This window comes from Myiozetetes cayanensis, unplaced genomic scaffold (genome assembly GCF_022539395.1).
Source record: "Myiozetetes cayanensis isolate MyiCay16 unplaced genomic scaffold, myiCay2020 scf10, whole genome shotgun sequence".
NCBI lineage: Eukaryota > Metazoa > Chordata > Aves > Passeriformes > Tyrannidae > Myiozetetes > Myiozetetes cayanensis.
This window is the reverse complement of record NW_026086605.1, coordinates 31287899-31306431: the sequence shown is the minus strand read 5'-3', so window position 1 is coordinate 31306431 and position 18533 is coordinate 31287899. Positions and strand designations below refer to the sequence as shown.

Genomic DNA, 18533 nt, shown 5'->3' with positions numbered 1-18533 from the left:
AAAAATGACTGGGAGAGAGAAATGCTGATTTTGTGTACAGGTATGCCAGAGTGATTTTTTTCATAAGGGGAGGTAGTTCTAAAAGTAACTGTTCTTCTTTCTCAAAAAGTTCTTAGCTTTTATATTCACTGGAAAACATCCCAGTTCTCTTTTTATGTACCAGAACAGGTTGGGGAGGGGGGGTGAGTGGCGGGATGCAGAAAAGGTGATGGTTTCTGCTTTTTATAGGCCAAATGGCTATGTGATTCACAGCTGGGATTTTGGACCAGAAATGGGTCATTCATTTTACAGATTCTCCTGAAGTAATTCACTGTACAGTGTTACTACACTGTGAAATGGGTGGGAGGGGGGGAAGTGTCCTAAAGATTTAGTGCTTGCCCTATTGTCCAGCTCCATTTGTGGGTCTTGGTCTGAAATAGCTCTCTTTCAGAGAAAAATAAAAACCTGTCAGAGAGAGTTACTCTTTTGTTCCCTCAATACCTACTTAATGTAAAGCTTGTTCTTGTTAGTTTGGGGGGGTGGCTGGGGGGGAAAAGGGAGTAAAGTTCTTAAAAACATTTTACAGATATGAGAATATAAAGACCAAAGGGAGGCTTCATTTTTAAACTCCCATCCATTGCTTGCTCTGTATCTTGAATAAGCACACATGAGGATATCTTAAATAGGAGTAAAAAAAAAAAAATCCAAAGTTTTGGATAGTCCTAGATTTAAAGCAGTTATCTGATTTATTGATATTTTTGTTTCAGTTATGGCTGGATTTTTGGGCCAAAAAAAGGAGAATAATTTAAATAGTAAATTGAAATGCTATTACACAAAATAATTGAACATGATTAGAAGAATTATAAAAAAAAATTACAAGAGCTATACTAAAGTGAAAGGCAAACAAATGGACAGTGTTCCTCATCCCCACATGCACATGCTGTAGTACCTTGCAAGTGGCAAAAGTCCTCAGAAGGGGCACAGAAGGGAGGAAGGTGTCAGGCAGAACAGGGTGTGGGGACAGGGCCTGGGTGATTTGTGCTTCTTGGTAGAAAGCAGAGGGCTGCTGCCTGGGGGTTTTAGGTGTGTTTCCAGCTACCAGAGGGGATGTCTGTGGGTAATACACACAGCTTTCTGTTCTTGTTAATCCACTGCCAGCTGTTTTGCCTGTTTGCTCTTTCTTGCCCTTCTGGTGGTTCATTTCCTGCCCCCTGTGCCTTCTCCTCCCTTTACATCTCCCTTTCTCTTCAGTGGTGGGTGCCAGCAGTGGGGAACACTTTTCTGTTCTCATCTCTGAGGGCACAACCCTCAACAGCCAGGAACAGTGATTGCCAGGAAAGGAAAGTTCCTTGCTTTGCAAGCATTTCTCACTCAAATGTCTGTGAACTCTCATATTTTTTTTGGCCTCTAACTGTGCCAAAATTGGATAGACTTCCATGGGAATAACCAAAGCAGACATCTTTGACACATCCAGTTTGTTATATAGCCCTGGGCTTTCAGTAGAGATCAGCAAAGCCAACATAGGACCCTTTTCCCAAGGGCTTGGAAAGCAAATCTTGTTTCTTGAGGATCAGTGACTAGTGTTTGATTTGAATGTAATTTTTGGACGGCATTTGAGCTTGAGATGGTTCCTGCTGCTACCCACAGCTGATCTAAATGAAGGGTTGAAATTCCTTTAAACAAAATGTTTCAGAAGTCAAACAGCTAATAAGTAGTTACTGTGTAACTGGTGAGTATATCAAGGGAGTTTGGTGTGTGTCCTTTTTAAAGGCAAGGACTTGAAACAGATGAGAGTTAATAATCAAGGGAACAGTGGAGAAAACCTGAAAAATGGCAGATTTAATAAAGATGACTAAATATAGTATGCATGAAATTACTAATACAGTTCAAAAGTGAAGAGGAGAAAAAGCCAGAATAGCTGAAAGGCTCAAGATGCAACAGGCAATGAGGCTGGAACTTAAACCAGATCCAAGAACTAAAGGAGGGCTGAGGAACTGCAGATTTCTTGGTGAGACTTTTGATGTTGCTGAATGGGAAGATAAGAATGAGAAAGCTGAGAAAGATCCTGAAGGGATTTGAGTGGGAGTGGGAAGGAGAGGCTCCATCATTAGCCTTCGTGATAGGATAAACGACAGACGGAATTTCCTTCCAGTGGTGGATTACAGATGTGCATATAGCACTGGAGAATTACAGATGTGCATATTGCACTGGAGAAGACAGAGTAAGTGCTCTGACAATACGAAGTGGAAGTATGGTACGTGGAGGAGAGAGCCCTGAGGGATAACTCTTCCAGGGAGGCGCTGCCCCCAAATACCTGGAAAAATTGCCTTTAGAGAGGGTGACTGGTTCAGTGGCTGGGAACTTCAGTGTAAGGAAGAAGGCTTTGACCAACAATGAAGTCTCCATTCAGGCCTCAGTTTTTAGGTTAAACACTTGTTTCTGTCTCAGCATATGGAGAGGTGTCAGTGGGTAGAAGACTAGTACCAACTGAGAATGAAAAGAGCTCCAAGATTGAAGAGTGATAGTCAGGCGCTGCAGCTAGGGAAAGGTTAATGGATAATGGGATGTGTTTACGAAGAAATAACTGAAATGTTGAGAACCTGGACAACAAAAAAAACATAGAAATCCAAGCTGCTCTTAGAGGTTGGGATATAAAACATCTGAAGGGTGGCAGAATGCTCTTAGGAACTGGAAAGCTTAGGTGTTTAAAATGCTTTGTGCTGTTCAGAAGTAACTTAACAAAAGCAAAAGCTGTGCAGTGTAATTATATAGTAGACTAGAAAAAAATACTTCAGTGTATAAAGGACAAACCAAAATAAGTTTGGCTCAAAATCACTTTGGAAAAAGATGACAGAAGGAGCAAAGAATCTGTGTTGGCCCCAGGGTTAAACTCAGAGGGATAGGGATCTTTGTAGTGTTGTTAGATAAATACTGCTTGTTATCAGGTGGTTTACTTTCCCAGGTAGAGATAAGAGAAGAAGTGATAGGGCCAAGGTATTCCTGGATGTGATTGCTGGCAAGTTCCTTCCTTAAACTAGTCACTGAACCAACAGGAAGTCAGCGTTGCTTTAGACTTCATTTTGAAAAGCAGTGAGGATATTCTAGAAAATAACTTTGGATTGGGGATTCAGTTTCACTTTATGCTTTTTCAGCTGCTGAGGGAGCTGGGCTGGCTTCCCTCTGTCTGCCCCCGGAGCTGATCCGAGCAGTCACGCAGCCAAGGCGGGAGTTACATCAGCAAGGTGACTCCAGTGAAGTGAGTCAGCCGGGTGGGGGTGAGCTCCCATGGATCAGGCTGCCACAGGAGAGACAGAGCCATGTTGGGGGCTGGGGAGGCATCCAGGCATTCCCAGTCAGGGGCAGTTTTACAGTTAATCAGATCAAGGGGAACTTAAAATTGCACCCTTAGTAATCGTGGGTTGATTCAGTCTGAAATATGTGAAAAAATACAGGGAAGTTTGTTTGGAAATGTTAGGGTTTGAATCTTAATGGCCAATTTAAATAAGCAAAGCTGGTCACAAGTGTAAGGAGCCTCAGGACACGATTTCTTGAAGTTACAGATATGTAAAGCTTGTCTGAAAACGGAATCCTCAGTAAAGAGTCATTCTGGTCTGCAGACCAAAACGGATGAATGGTCAGCCCAAGGAGATATAGTAAGACAGGAACCCTGCAAGCAGTGTCAGAGGGGACACAGGGGACAGGACAACTTAATTCAGGTTTGTTTCTAAAGTAGAACTCAATCTTCCAAATGATGTGAAAACAAATAAAAAGGTCATGCATGGTGTGAGAAGGTTAGAGAATAACAGTAATACACAACTAAAACTTTAAATATTTTTGGCTTTTCCAGAAGGATAATGATAAGGAGGAAAACACAAGATGTATGAAAATAAGAGAATGGAAATTACTGCTACCAGAGGGAACTTGAGGATCGTAAAATACTTAGACCAATAGAAATTTCCATCTCACAATTAGTCAAGAATTAGTGCTTATTGTAACTGTTTTAGCTCGTCTTTCCTTCAGGGTGGTACCAATGATTGGAGAAAGCAGTGCCATCATGAAGAGGGGGAAAGGAAGAATTAGAGAAGCAATTAAAAGCCTGTCAGTCTGTCCTCGCAATATGTAAAGCTTTGGAAGGCATAGAGGGGCGTGGGCGGGAGGAATCAAGGGTTTGAGAGATTAAAGAAAATGAAATAAACTGCAATATACCTACTTCAGAGAGTGAATTTTACTGACCTTAAAGCTGTCTTTGAGAATAATTAATTTTCTAGACAAGGAAGGCCAGCCCATGGCCTTCAGGTCAGGGATGATCTGCCAGAACCTTTCCCAAGGTCTGCAGGTAAATCTTCCTGTTCGGCTCAGTCGGTGGGAATGTGCAGGCTGGGATTAGTGCAGGCAGGGAAAGCTGGTATCTCACAGCTCTCAAGATTATTGCCAGAATATTTGCTGCCAGGGAGCGAGGTCTTGAGACTCTCATTTGCATTGCAGCCCCCCAAGGATCAATGGTTTGTAGCTGTTCAGAGAGGCCGTGAAACAGGTGATGTTGGTCAGAGCAGTATATGGCATAATAAAAACAGGCTTAAATGTATCAGTAATTTGGGCACATGTTTCTAAATGCTGTTTTATTTGGGAGAGATGAGTGATTCTGTGGATACAGTAGAATCATAAGACTGAAAAAGACCTTGAAATCATCTAATCTAAATTAAGGCAGTTAAAACTTGTTGTGTCTGCTGTAGAGATTAAGAAATAATTCCTTGCAGCATCCTGTTTTTATAGCTGGAGACACACCCAACAGTTTTTCCCTCCCAGTCTCTTCAGTCTGTATTCACCCATGGTATTTTCCAAAACTATGCTCATTTTATTGTACATACCTGTCATGAAGAACAACATCCAAAACTCTGCTCACTTTACAGTACTATAACCAAGGCTTTATGAATGGAGAACACAGGTTGTACTAACATTTATATATCCCAGTGTTGTGTTTATATTTTTACAACATGATACTGCTAACTCATAGCCCATGAATTGAACCGGTCGTCTCTTTTTCTGTGGAATTTCTCCTTAGCCATTCAGTATTTCTGCTGCTGACTTTGCCTACGTGCAGTGTTTTGCATGTCATCTTTTTTCTCAGACCACTTGTCCAGTTTGCCTTTTTGTCCTCTAACATAATTTGCAGTCCCATCAAGCTGGTTGTTTGTCAATTTAATAAATGTAGTCTCTGTTCCATCATCTGGGTCACTAATGAAAACAGTGAGTAAGAGCAGACCCAGTGTAGGTGACTTTGGGAACTACATTCTAGGTACGTATTTTGACAGATAGTTAGTGGTGATTTCTAAATGTTTGGTGCTTTTGTGGGGTTTATTTATTTATTTATTTATATTTCTTTTTTTCTTGATATTAGTTTAATTTGGGTGTAATCTGTTCCGCTTGCAGACATGAGTATCATAGGAGGCAGTGTCAGGATATAGATCTGCTTCTCAATTCTGCTCTTCTGTTTGTCAAGGAAATTTGCTTTGACATTATGGATGCTATGGCATATTTGTGGATTCATGCTGGCTTTTACTTATGGCGTTGTATTCTTTAAAAATAGACTGGTTATAGCTACTCTAAGTTTCCTCCCCCTGCCCTTAATCACGGGCAGCTCTTGCCACCTTGAAGTGCTACGTCATGGACCCACTTGAACAAAAACTTTGGCTGGCTTTGTCCTTAGGCAAGAAAATGTAATTAATATAATTAACCTAGACTTTGGTAACGCATTCCACAGTATGGCCAGCAATGAACAGTCAGAGGAAGACTGGGATTAGTAGCGTGAGCAGTACATTAGGTAGGAATTAATTATAAGATGATAACTGAGCGGTGTTGAAATAGGTGGAGCGGTGGAGTGGTGAAATAGGTCTGTCTGCCAATTGTTGTTAACACATTTTGGGAATGACTTGCTTAGTCTTTTCACGAAACTGTTTGGACTAATTGATTAAATTTGATTAAATCAGTAGATGGTGCAGAATAGGTGAAGCCCTTAACACAGAGAATGAGGGGGGTTTTATGCGACTAAAAATGACTGTCCTTGAGAAACAAAGTAGTAAAAATGGAACAAAACGTCACTGCATAAAACAGAAAGTGGTGGATTTAGGAGCAGATGGCAAATGTAGACGAGAGCTTATCCAGCGGAAGTACTGGCAAGGAGGGGGTTTGAGCCTTCTGGCGGGTCAGAGGAGCACTGTGAACCTGCTGGGGGATGGCCAGGTGATCAGGGTGTGACTCTGGGATGTGCCTGTGTCCCCACAGAGCTGCCCCTGAGAGTGCTTTTAAACTAACACACACCATCCCATTCAACCATGCTGGAGAAAAATAAATTGAAGCCAAACAGGATGCAGGGGAGGGTGTAGAAGTACAGTCTAACATGAGAGACTACATGGAAGTAGAAAATGCAGGCTGGTAACATTGCCATGTAAGCTAGTATGGGAGGAATGGGGGAATGTAATCACTGCTATAAATAGATCTTGGAGGTAAATACTGTGTGATACACTATACAAGCGGATTCCAGAAGATCCCAAATTTACAGTACAGGCCTAAGACAACTTTGAAAAAATTACTTCTTTCTAATATACCGCAAAGTTTGAACTTCGAAAAGAAGTGTGTTTCACATTTAGTGGGAAACTTCTAAGTGAGACATATTTGTGTGACCTTTCAGGGACCCCAGAGAAAGGAGATGAACAAGATCTGGATCATTTCGATTTTATCTTTAAACTCACAGCTGTCACAGTTTTAAGATGAGTGAATTTATAAAAAGCAGAAAACTTGTTATCTCTGAGAGAAATACTTTGAGCACCATCTGTCCTGTGTTTTCCTGAAAGGAAAAAAAAATGTGTTTGTCCATCAAGGTTGCTACTGGACAAGCATGTAGGGCAGATGTGAGAATCTAAAAATAGCATTGCGGGGGGGAGAATCCATTATGATATCTAGGTTATTTTCTGATTTGTTTACTAGATAGACTGATGGTGTTTCAACATTATTTCAGCATTATCCTGATGCTGGGATGTATTGACTAAAACCCCGTCTGTTCCATCAGACTTTTTATTATCAAGTGTAAACTTTTAACCTCACCTTCTTAGTGGTTTATGCCTATAAGGGTTTTTTATTTGAGAAGTTCTCCCAAACCTTTTAATGCTGTAGAGTCAGGAATCAAACCAGTGTACCAGCAACTGTTATCTGTGTAGGATGTCTGACAGAGCTACAGAATGATTGTAAAGCAATCATAGCAGGAGGAAATACTGCTCAAGAAGGTTAGATACATATTTCTGTGCATCTGACACTAGATTGTTTCTCTGCCTGCCTATGTGACACACAAAGGTGAGGTGAACAGTCTGATATTTTTATTTGAGGAGTATATACTAGCATGTTGCCTGAGTAAGATGGAGCTTTCTACAGAGATGATTAAACCACAATGCATCAATGTTGTTTAATATTTAAATCTTAGTGTTTGGAAATATGAAAATACTACTTTTAAGATACTTTTATGTGTAAAGTGTACATGTTTAGAATATAAAAAGGATGTATTGCCAAACACAGACCAATGTTAAAGTATGACCTTAGTCCCAGCGAACTGGGACTGAGAGCACAGAAGCATGGGATCCAAAATGAGTAATCCTCTTCCTCCATGAATGACCTTTCGCTATTGGGGGAATCCAGAAATAGCCAGATAGAAAGCCTGAAGAACTGGCAAATGGGATTCCTGACTTACTGGGGACAGTGGCAGTAGAAAAGGAGGAAGGAGTAGAAGTTGCAGCCTTTGAACTATTCACCAAAAAACCACATTCTGAATATATTGCAGGTTGAGTATGCTCGTTCTACAGCTCTCATTGTGCCTGACAAATGGTGAAATACACTGCTGTCAGTAAAAGGGGGTAAATGTAAACCTGGAGCAATGGCATTCAGGAGTCTTTTGCTTCTCAGAAACTGACTCTAAATTTATGTATAACAACTTCATTCACATGATAACATGAAGCAGGTATTTCCTTCTTTCAGCTTCTACAGGATGTGTTCTTTTAAAATGCTGCTCTCTGTTCTTGATATTTTTTCCGGATTTTTGTACTTCACCTTCTGTATGGTTTTGAGGCTTTTGTTATTCCAGATAGCTCCCCACAGGAGCTCCTCTTTAACATATCCCAGCTCTGTTTCAAGAGCCAGTTCCACTCCCCATAGACTTTTACTGAACTACGTCGTTCCAGCCTCCTACTCAAGTGACCATTTTCCAGCATGATGTCAGGAATCTGCTGCGTGCCCTGGGTGTGGTGTCAGGATATGGGGAGCATTGGATGTTGCAGGAGTCATAGGGCTGTGGGAATGGAAAATACCAGCACGGTGCATGCTCAGCACTGCCATAACAGAGGAAGTGATGCTGGAGTGAGGCTCTCTTGGAATCGCACCCCGTTTGCTTCCAGTGGAGCCAGAGGCTTGTTTCCAAGAGGCATCCCTGGACCGAAGGGTCTGCCAGCAGCCTGAGCAATCAAGGAGCGAGAATCGATCAAGGGAAGCTGATCTTTCTGTGGTGAAGATGCTCCTGAGTTGTTTTGGAGAAGAGCAAATAGAAAAATGCAAAACAAAATTCAGTCCATTTAAAAGACAGGAAGCTGACTAAGCTGGTGAATAAGATGCTTTAGACAAAGGAAAGACAGGGAGTGGCAGGGCAGAGGAGCTGAAAAAAACAGCTGAATTGGGAAAAAAACAGTGCTCTGGAAATGAAAATCAACAAACATGTTAAGGGGGAGAGATGGAAAAAGTTGAGGCAGGTATTTAAGCTCTGGGGAATAAAAACCAGGGAGGGACCTTATGAAAGCTGGATCTGTGTGGCTCTCAGGAAGTGAGATGTGCTTCTGAGAGGCAATTGGGAATGAGTCTGAGAGGGACAGGAAGTAGTAGGAGGGTGAAAGGTGGAGTCCTGTTCTGTAATGGACTTCAGTTAGTGGGAAGTATGAGAGGGAGGCAGTTGCCGGATGCTGAATCAGAAGAGCAGCACTTCAGTGGATGTAAGAAGCCTGAAGCTGATGTTCTCAGTCAGGTTGTTTTTGTGGAGAGGAGGCTGGGTAAATGAATGTTATGTCCAGTAAGTTCAAGGGGAAAAGGATTCAATGCAAGAAACATTGTGAATGTTGGTGATAGGGTTGGAAGAAGAAAGTAAAGCCAAGAAATGAGTTGGAGGGAGTTTGGCATCACTGTGATGGAAGCAAGAAGGCTGAAGAAGCAGGAATACTTCAAAACATGGATAGCACCCAAGTTAAAAAGGGTTTGATGAATATTGCAGACGGAGTGTGGGTAAGAACATTATGAACTTGACGCTGTTGTGCTCGCTTTGTGGAAGACAGAATCTGGTCCCAAGGTTAATGAATGTTGTGGCACATTACCACAACCCTTACAAACTCATATGAAAGTCCAGGATTTCATTGTGCAATGATTCGTTGAAGAAATACAGAATGAGAAGGGTTCCTTTCTGCATAGAGTTAAAACTTGAGTGAGTCAAGGGCAGATGACACACAGAGACAGGCAGATGGGAAATAGGAGGCACTGCTTACAAGGGAAGATGAGGCTTCCATAAAGTAGTGGCCGAGACATTGTCAAGGTTTCAGAGGTCATTACAGCAAGCAGAGTATTAAGGTGAAAATGGAAAGATGTCAGTGAATCAGCTTTGCAAGTGTTGCCAGTAAACTGTTCCTGAAATTGATAAATGAGCAATAGCAGGACTGGGAGATGCTGTTCCTGGAAGTGGAGTGTGTGTGATGGGGCTGATGAGGGAAGCAGTGCAAACAGTGGATGTGGTGGGCTGGGTGTGTGACAGCATTTTGCGTGGTCTGATCATGTGTGCATTTAGTGAGGCCAGAGAAAGGAGGCTTCAGTAATCAAAAGGCAGAATGAATGTAGGCTGGTGCTCTGAACTACGGGGTTGGGTAGAAAAACATGTTTTATAATAGACCTTTAGGAGCCCCTGGTGGTCTAGGGGGTAAAGGCGCCGCGCTATCACCGCGGAGACCCGGGTTCGATTCCCGGTCAGGGCCACTCCCGGGTAGGTGGGGCTCGTTAGCCCTTAAAGGCAACCCACCTACGTCCTAAGGACCTCGCTGCCACCGTCCAAGCTCGCTTGGCCCCGGCAGATGAACCTTAGGATTAAAGGGTGGGCTCAGTTCCGCGCACACTGTGTCTCACCTAAAAAATCCAATGCGCAGGCTGGAAGGTGGAAAGACCTTCCCCAGATCTTCGCTCGCGAAGACTGGCCATTACAGCCGTTCCTGTACAGCTGTGCCTGTACAGATGTGCGAACAGCTCTACCCGCGCGCGTCCGCGCACACGCGCGATGTTTGAGCCCCTGGTGGTCTAGGGGGTAAAGGCGCCGCGCTATCACCGCGGAGACCCGGGTTCGATTCCCGGTCAGGGCCACTCCCGGGTAGGTGGGGCTCGTTAGCCCTTAAAGGCAACCCACCTACGTCCTAAGGACCTCGCTGCCACTGTCCAAGCTCGCTTGGCCCCGGCAGATGAACCTTAGGATTAAAGGGTGGGCTCAGTTCCGCGCACACTGTGTCTCACCTAAAAAATCCAATGCGCAGGCTGGAAGGTGGAAAGACCTTCCCCGGATCTTCGCTCGCGAAGACTGGCCATTATATTATTATTATAATAGACCTTTGTTGGAAAGATCTGCACCCAGAAGTGAGAGTGAGCAGGTCACACTTGAAGGTGATACTGATGTTACTGGATTTGAGTGAGTGATTTTTCCTCAGCTAATGAGGGGAGAGGGCTTAGAAAAACACAAGTCTGTTGTAGTGATGCTGAGCTTAAGATGAAACATCCACAAAAGGGTGCCTGAGATACTGCTCGACATTTTGTCTTTGAACATAAATCTGGGGTTAGAGCACTGTCCAGCAAATAAGAAAACTTATACAATGCTATTGCCTACAGTGATAATGATTTATTTTTTTTTAAGGCCATGCATCTGGTTTTTGTTTTACCTCAGTTATTGGTCTCTTGTTGCAGCAGGGACACTGATTCAGCCCCCAAAATAGCACCAGTTCACTAATAGAGCTTATTCCCAGAGTTGCGTTTACAGTACTGGTATGATGGAGTAGATGGGGATGAAGTAATGGGAAAAATTGCACAGTCATGTTGATGCATGCAGCATTAAACCCATGGTGCTTGCCCAGGGAAGGATAAAAGTGGTTTTAAAAGTTGATTGAAAACAGTGAAAGATAGAAAGCATATTTTAAATTGAATTAATTTGAAATAAACTGTAAAATCAGTTAGCATTGATACGTGAGTGTATTAACTGTACTGTTGCTTGTGTTCCTTCATCAGGGCTCATGCCCTTGTCCTCAGCTTCTCAATTTTGAAAAATTAGAATACTAAAGATAGCCTGGTGAAATTTTTGCATGTCTGATTTGCCCACCTCCATAACAAAAAAAAAAAAAAGAGAGTTTAAATGAGGAATTTGCCAGATGAACTTGCACCTGAACGCCAGTTGCTCTATTTCACATGTTGCAACTCCAGTAGTAATAATTGTTTCACACACATTAATCCCTCCTTTGGACTTTGGCTTCTGCACGTAAGTGCACCATCTGAACTCAGTTTGCACAAATGCATAGTGAGAAAGTTCATTTCTCCACTGACATGAGACTGAGCAAAGCTCTGCCCTTACACTGCATTATTTCTGCAGGACTATCTCCATGATACAGTTCTGCTTGCTAAGCAAATGTGGGGCAGCACAGACAGGAAGAAGATAAGTAGAAAAATGCTAATTTAAAAGATGAAGACCGATTTAACTAACCTTCATTTGTTTTCAAGTTTAAATATTTACTCATTTGCAATATTTGCATGTGCTCTTTCCTGGCTGGCAGCATTGCCCACGTGGGTTTGTCAGGGTGAGGAAGGAGAGCACGGTTTGCAGTTCAAGGGGTTTGCTTGCTGCCTGCAAGGAGCGAAAGGGGGTCACAGCAGAACGCCCGGTCAGCGTGTGCCGGCCCCTCCCGGTGCGGCATTCCCGGTGGCAGCAGCTCCCAGCAGGGCTGTGGCTCAGGGCCCGGCGCTGGCTGCCGGCCAGCCTGCAAGTGCAGGGGCTGCAGCTGCCACCGGCCTCTGCCTGCTCAGCCAGTGAAAAACCCACCAGGGTTCTAAAGGGGAAAAAAAGAAGGGGGGGGGGGGGAAGAGCAGCTCTTGAACAACCGTGCCAGCACAACCTTCCGCCTCAAAGCAAACAAAACCCAAACTGAAAACCTCCAGCGGAGGAAGGCGAAGCCATCCGCCACCTGGAATTCTTCATGCGGTCACTAAAAATACAAAACCCGCAGTCTTGCCATCCTCACATGCACGGCCTGAGCCCAGGCTTTGCTGCAGCACACTGGGGAAGTTACAACTGTGATTTTAGGAAGGGAATGGTTGAATTTTTCCGTTGATTTTCATGATTATCTGTAGCTCTAGCGATTATCTGCAAAATAGGGCATGCTGTGTTACCAGTAATACATGTATCCTGTGGCAGCGAGCCAGGACAGTAATTGAAGGTCAGGGATTGTTTGTCGAGTGCAGTTCAGTGTGCTGCCTGATTCCATAGGGGACTGGCAGTGCCAAAGAACAAAGGCAGCTCTGTTCTGCAAGCTCATAGTATGGCTTGTTTGACAGAGTTCAGGCCCAATTGTGAGAAGAAGCAAACAGTAGTGGAAAACAGTGCTAAAAGAATGTAACTACCAAATAAGCCTTTGAAAAATGTATCTTTCTGCAAATGTCACAACTAAGCTTGGATAGACACTCATGTTTAAATTCTTGTTTAAAATTCAGTTATGCCTCTATATGACAAATCTGTGTTTTGTTAAGAATATACACATATGTATTGTGGTAAATTTGAGTAATTACGATGTAAATGTCACTTTATGTTGCCTTAGTCTACTTAACATTAGCAATTACACCAGTAGCAACTTCCTTGTTTTTCTATACTCTCAAAAGGTGTTTTCCACTCAGTGGATTTTTCCTGAGAACATCTTAAAGTGAAACCCTTGGAAATACAGTTGCTGAGTTAGTATTCCATTTGTAGCTGGTGTAACTTGAGGCTTTTTAGCAGAATCCCTCCGTGGTAATGAATTGGTGGTGCTGTGCTGGGTATTAATATTCTTTGTTACTAAGTCGCAGTCTATTAATAAAGCTTTGGCCAAATGGGCAAACTTGCATGTCCTCCAGACAGTTTTGTGATTTGTATTTTAATAGTGTCTGTCTTGGATATTATTAAGGATTGCCTACTTTGACAGTTGCACTACATACCACACAGCTATCACAGCACCATTAGTTCAAGAGTAGCATGAACTATGTTGTGCTCTGTCATAGACATAATTTATTTGTTTGCCCTTCCTGAAATAATTATTAGTGTTTGGGCTATTAAGAGAAATAGTAAAACAAACCCCTGAAACTGTGTGAGAAAGGTGTGAATATGGTGGTAGAAGTAGTATGTCTTTGGGATGTTCAGTTCTTCTTGGAGGTAGTCTAAAATGTGCCTTAAAGTTAAACTGAAGGTCATACAAGTATAGAATTAAGTTTGGAAAAATTATTTCTTGATCACTTGGCAGAGTGTGAGTTCAGGATACTTCCTTGTGTCAACTATTACTGATAATGTCTTTACTTTTTAGAGATGGTGAGGCCTCTGAAGAACCAAGTCTGTGAATGAGTGCCCTACTCACTTGACGAGTAGCCATGTTGCTGTTGGGTGGCAGAGAAAGGGCACGTTTCTGCTCCAGAGGGGGAAAGGGTGCAAACTGCAGCTGCAAACACAGAATGAGGTTGCATTTTAGTCTCTGCTGCTGCATGGCCTGTCTCGGTACTGGTGAAGTGACTCAGGTGTTACTTCCCCCACCCTGTGAGAGGTGAGCTGGAGAAGAAGGAATTGGAAAGAAATCAGGTCAAAACGGTGTCACTAAGTTGTTTAATTTTTTCTCTGGAGATGAGGCAGTGCAGCCCCACCACGGCCTGGCCAGGGCAGGAGGTGTGTTTTAGGGGGAGCAGAGGGAGGTAGTGAGCCCATGCTCTGCTGGTGGCAGCAGGCAGCCTTTCTGTGTCTGCCCTGAGGGGCTGTGGGTCTGGTCAGGGGCTGTGGCAGGGGAGCCAGAGATGAGAAGAGCAACTGTCCCATCTGGAAGGTCAGGAATAGATGGAGGCTGCTCAGGGCTCTGCTGCTCCCCACAGCCTTCCTGCCATATAAGGCTGTCAGCTGCCTTGGGCTGGCCAGGCTGGAAGACCACTTAAAAGGGAAAATCAATACAAAAAACTGCCTCTGATAGTGTCCCTTCAAAGCAAAATCCAGTTTTGCAGTTATGTGGTTTGAGCACAGGCTGGGTATTGTGTAAAAGCCATGCACAGGTGGCCTGGTTCCTGCTCTGCGTGCGTGCAGTGTCACGAACTGTTATGGAGGAAAACCAGTTTGCTGGAGAAAAGTCTGTGGTGGGTAGAGAGAGCCTTCCAGTTCAACTGCAATATTTAACTGTACCCAAGTATTTTATTTCACAGCTCAGTATTTTATAGCATTCCGATACACCTTTAAGCTTACATCATTTGGAATAATTCAAGATGAGAACAGAGATGTAGTCATGCATTGATTTCCCATTATTCTCATACTTTCTTGGCAAATGACATGCTTTGTATTTTTTCCATGAAGTGAAAAATGTACAGCTGTTTATGTTTAAAGGGTTTGGAGGAAATAAATGCCTCTATCCTAACCTTCCTTGTGATTATGTTTCCTTTTTTTTTTCTTTTTTTCCTACTATCCATGTTTGTCTATCTGAGCTCAGTCCAAGGAGAACATTACAGGTGTTATTGCTAATTTTTTCTTTGGTAATTCCATTGTCTAATTAGTGTCCCATGAACTTTTTTTTCTGCTGGATTAGAAGTGATGTTTCTATATGAACTGCAAATGACTAGTTGGTTAGAGTCATCAGTGGGAAAACACGTTTAATATGTGTGTGTGTTATAAAGGAGAAAATAGGTTGTATGGCGAAATGAGAAAATTGTGCCTGAGAACATTTTCCATCGGTTCCCGGCCTGAGTCCCTGCAGAGGCGTCTTTGGGCTGCGCAGGGGGCGCGGAGCCGCCCCCCGCCCTCTGCCCCGGCTGCTCCTGGACCCGCACCAGGCGCTGAGCTCATGCCTGACCCGCCCTTCCTTTTTATTACTTCGGTTTTTTTCTGGGCTGACTGTGGACAGAGCTGCAGCCCTTGCTTGCTGACTTTCCAAAGCGCAGCCGTGGGAGGGACAGGGAGCAGCTTTCCAAGGACGGGCCCGGCGCCTCGGGGGCTTAGCGGGGAGGGGGAGCGCTGGGGCTGTACAGGAGGTCTGTGTGTCCGGAGCGGGTGCCCCCGTGCCCACACGTGTCCCGCGGCCCCGCCTCGCAGGACGTGTCCGCGGCCCGCGCCCGCCCCGCGCCCGCTCCCCGCGCCCGGAGTCCGCGGATCGGATCGCACCGGCCCCGCGCCCCCGCCTTATGTAAGCGGGGCGTCGGCAGCGCGCCCTGACCCGGCCGCGGGGACGCGCCCGGCTGCGCCATCGTGCTGCCGGCCCCACAAAGGGCGGGCGGCGCGTCCTCCGCCTCTTGCTCCTCCTGCTCCGCCGCCTCCTCCGGCCCCACCGTCCCCGCCCCCGGCGCGGCCGCCCGGCCCGACCCGGAAGCGGCGCGGCGAGAACCATTTTCCTTGTGAGTTCAAAGGCGGAGGCGGGTGCGGAGGTCCCGCGGGCTGGGCCGGGCCGGGCCGCGGGGCGCCGGGAGAGGTGCGTACGGAGCGACCGGCGGGGCGGGGAGGGGGCTGAATCCGCCACTGGGACCCGGAGAGGCGGGGGGCTCCTTCGCGGCTCCCCCCGCGGGACACACGCACACCCCCGCACGGACACTTCAACTTGGCGAGGGGCGCCTTTGTTCGCGGCGGGGGCTGCGGGGCCCGCCGGGGCCGGCGGCGCGGGGAGCCCCGCACGTGACGGCCGGGCCCGCGGGGGCGCGCGGCGCGGCACGCGGCCGGCGGCGGCTTTGTGCGCGGGCACGGCGGGAGCGCCGGCGGCGCGGGGCTCTGCGCACACCGGGGTCTGCGGCTCTCTGGTGTTGTGCGGGGGTTTGTGGTTTTATTTTCCTTTCTCCTTTTCTCTTTCCTCGGTTAAGTTTGTGCCGTTAACGGCGGCGCGGGAGCGGCGGGGCCGTTAACGGCGCGGCGCCGCCGTTGGAGCGCGGGCCATGCGGCTTCTCCGGTGGGCAGCGGGCCCGGCCGGCGCTGCCCCCCCGCGCCCCGCGGGGCACTTCCTTCTGCCCCCCCCGGCCACGGGTTGCGGGAGTTCCGCCCGGAATAACGCCTGGGCTGGAGACGGCCGCTTCCGCAGGGATTGCAGGCGGGGGAGTCCGCGAATGAGGAAACCCAGTGCTCGGTTTTAACGTCAGATCTGCTCTATTTATTGTCCGCTCTTTTCCACTCGGTAATTCTGCCTTTGAGTACAAACCATGGCAACAAACAGGCGTTGGAAGGGAGCTACAGCTATTTTGAATGATGAAGTGTCACAGTGAAAAGGTGCCAGTGTTTGCGCTATTGCAGACTAAACAGCGAGGCTGGAGAACAATATGTGGAAAAGTTTACTGAATAGCACCTGCAGATTAAGTTTACACTATCTTTTCAATTTTTATGCTTTAAAGAGGAAGGACTATAGAATGTTAAAGGCTTTGGTGTAAGAATAGCTTTCTTAATTGCATTATTAGCTCTTTAAAAGTCTGCTCACTCTACAGCATAAATTCCTCTAGAAAGATACATATATATATTAAAAAAAAAAAAGAGTGATTGCGGTACATGTGCACGGTAAGATGTGCTTTTGTGGCGTGGGGAGCAGGCTCAAGTGCCCAGCTAAGCAGGCTGTGAGCCCCAGCGAAGCAGACGAGGTGGTACGTGCGGGATGAGCCGGGCAGCAGCTGCGAGCTCAGCTGTAACCCGAGCGTTTGCTGCATTGAGCCTTCTGGGTGTCACGGCCTGGCAGCGCCCAGGCTGCAGCAGCCGAGGTGCGGCAGCTCCTGGAGCCCTGGCCAGTGCCGGGGAGCTGCCTGCTCGCATGCTGGGGGAGGAGTAGCACCACTCCAACTGCTTAATGGCATTAGGCAGAGGGAAAAACGTGCTATGTGCCTGCTCACTGCTGCTTCCTCGGGAAGTGGGTCCTGTGGTTGCTACGGGGGTTTTGGAACGATAAGTAAATAGATGAGTTGTGTTACTGGGCGTTAGAGAACGCAGTCCCTGCGTAATCTGCTGTATTCGTCTTTGGTGAATGCCATTGAATAGTTTTGCGATTGTTTGCTGTGAAGTGATGGTAACGTGTTGTAAAAATTTGTTTGGATTTCCAGAACGTCCAGAGTCAAGTTCTCAGACTCAGAGCTATGCCAGCTGCCTCCCGTAGGCAGGTTATTTCTTGAATTGAGCTGGGGTTAAATTCATTGGGAAGGGTGAGGGGGCAGAGTAAGAAACGTGCTTTATTCAGCGTCAGGCAACTTGGTAGTAAAGCAACCAAAGACAACGTGTGTGTTCCCTTTGGCTAAGCAGGGAAGTCTCTTAGGGCAAAAAAGTGTGGCTTCCCCCCCCCCCCCAAGCACCCACTTAAAATAGTGCTGTACTCAAATGTGACTTAAAATTGAGTGCTTGAGTCTTGTGCTCAATTATGGTCTTTGGGGAGTTGGGTTAATGCATAAAGTTTCCTTTTAAAAACTACAAGTTTGAAAGAGAGATTTCTGTTTACAGAGATTTAGTTTCTCCTGGTTTCAGCCTGTGTGCGTGGTACTCCCTAGAGCTGTCCTCCACTTTGGGAACGGAAAGAGGGAGTGTCTGCAAGGAGTTTTTCCTCTGAAAGTCTGCAAGGAGCATATTGGACTTTCTTACATCTATTTTCATGTTGTTACATGCCTCACATGCTTGCCTCTAGTAGCTGACTCTTGCCTGCTGTACTCTTAGTCTGTTTTTCTTTGTGCATGTCTAATGCGTGGTGTGAAATTCGGTCACGTCTTCCATCTTAAAATTTCTCGAATCCCCAACCTGTCCCAGTTTGGATATTTCCCTGGTGACCTGCCTATCTCTTGAAGCTGATGGAGTCTGGACTTTGCTTTCCCAAGAAGGCCTGCTTTTATTAAAGGGTGGGGTTTTGTTGTTCTTTGATAGTGGGGATATTTTCTAATAGTGTCTGAAAAATCCCAGGTTGTGTGCAGCTGAGCAGCCATCTACACAGGAGGTGTGTGACATGGCATAGTTTTACTTTATTTATTTACATATTTTTGCTCTGTGCTTGTGGGATAGCCTGCATCCTCCACATGTGTATTTTGGGGGTGTTGGCCTGTCTAGAGGCATAGATCTATGAAAGCAAGTGAGAAGGCGTTACGTTTCTCTTCTCAGAATAATCACACTCACAGATCTATATTTGGAACTAGTTCTTTTAATACCAGCAGGAAGACAAACCAGTGGCTCACATGTACCTTAATCTGTAGTGTTGTCTGAATCCTGAATGATAACTGCAAGCCACATTCCACACAGTTTGGTTTCA

The 18533-nt window shown here is 45.6% G+C and overlaps 1 protein-coding gene across 5 annotated transcripts in view; it reads left to right on the top strand.

Moving 5' to 3' along the window:
* The window catches only part of JMJD1C (jumonji domain containing 1C), a 154570-nt gene that overhangs the window by 76481 nt on the left and 59556 nt on the right, over nt 1-18533 (top strand). The window contains exon 1 of one of the 5 annotated variants that reach the window (XM_050305486.1): nt 15624-15752. The exons of the other annotated variants lie outside the window; for them this stretch is intronic. The gene's annotated coding sequence lies outside the window, so the exon portion shown is untranslated. Of the gene's footprint in view, nt 1-15623; nt 15753-18533 lie in introns of those variants that run through there. 5 annotated transcript variants of the gene reach the window in all.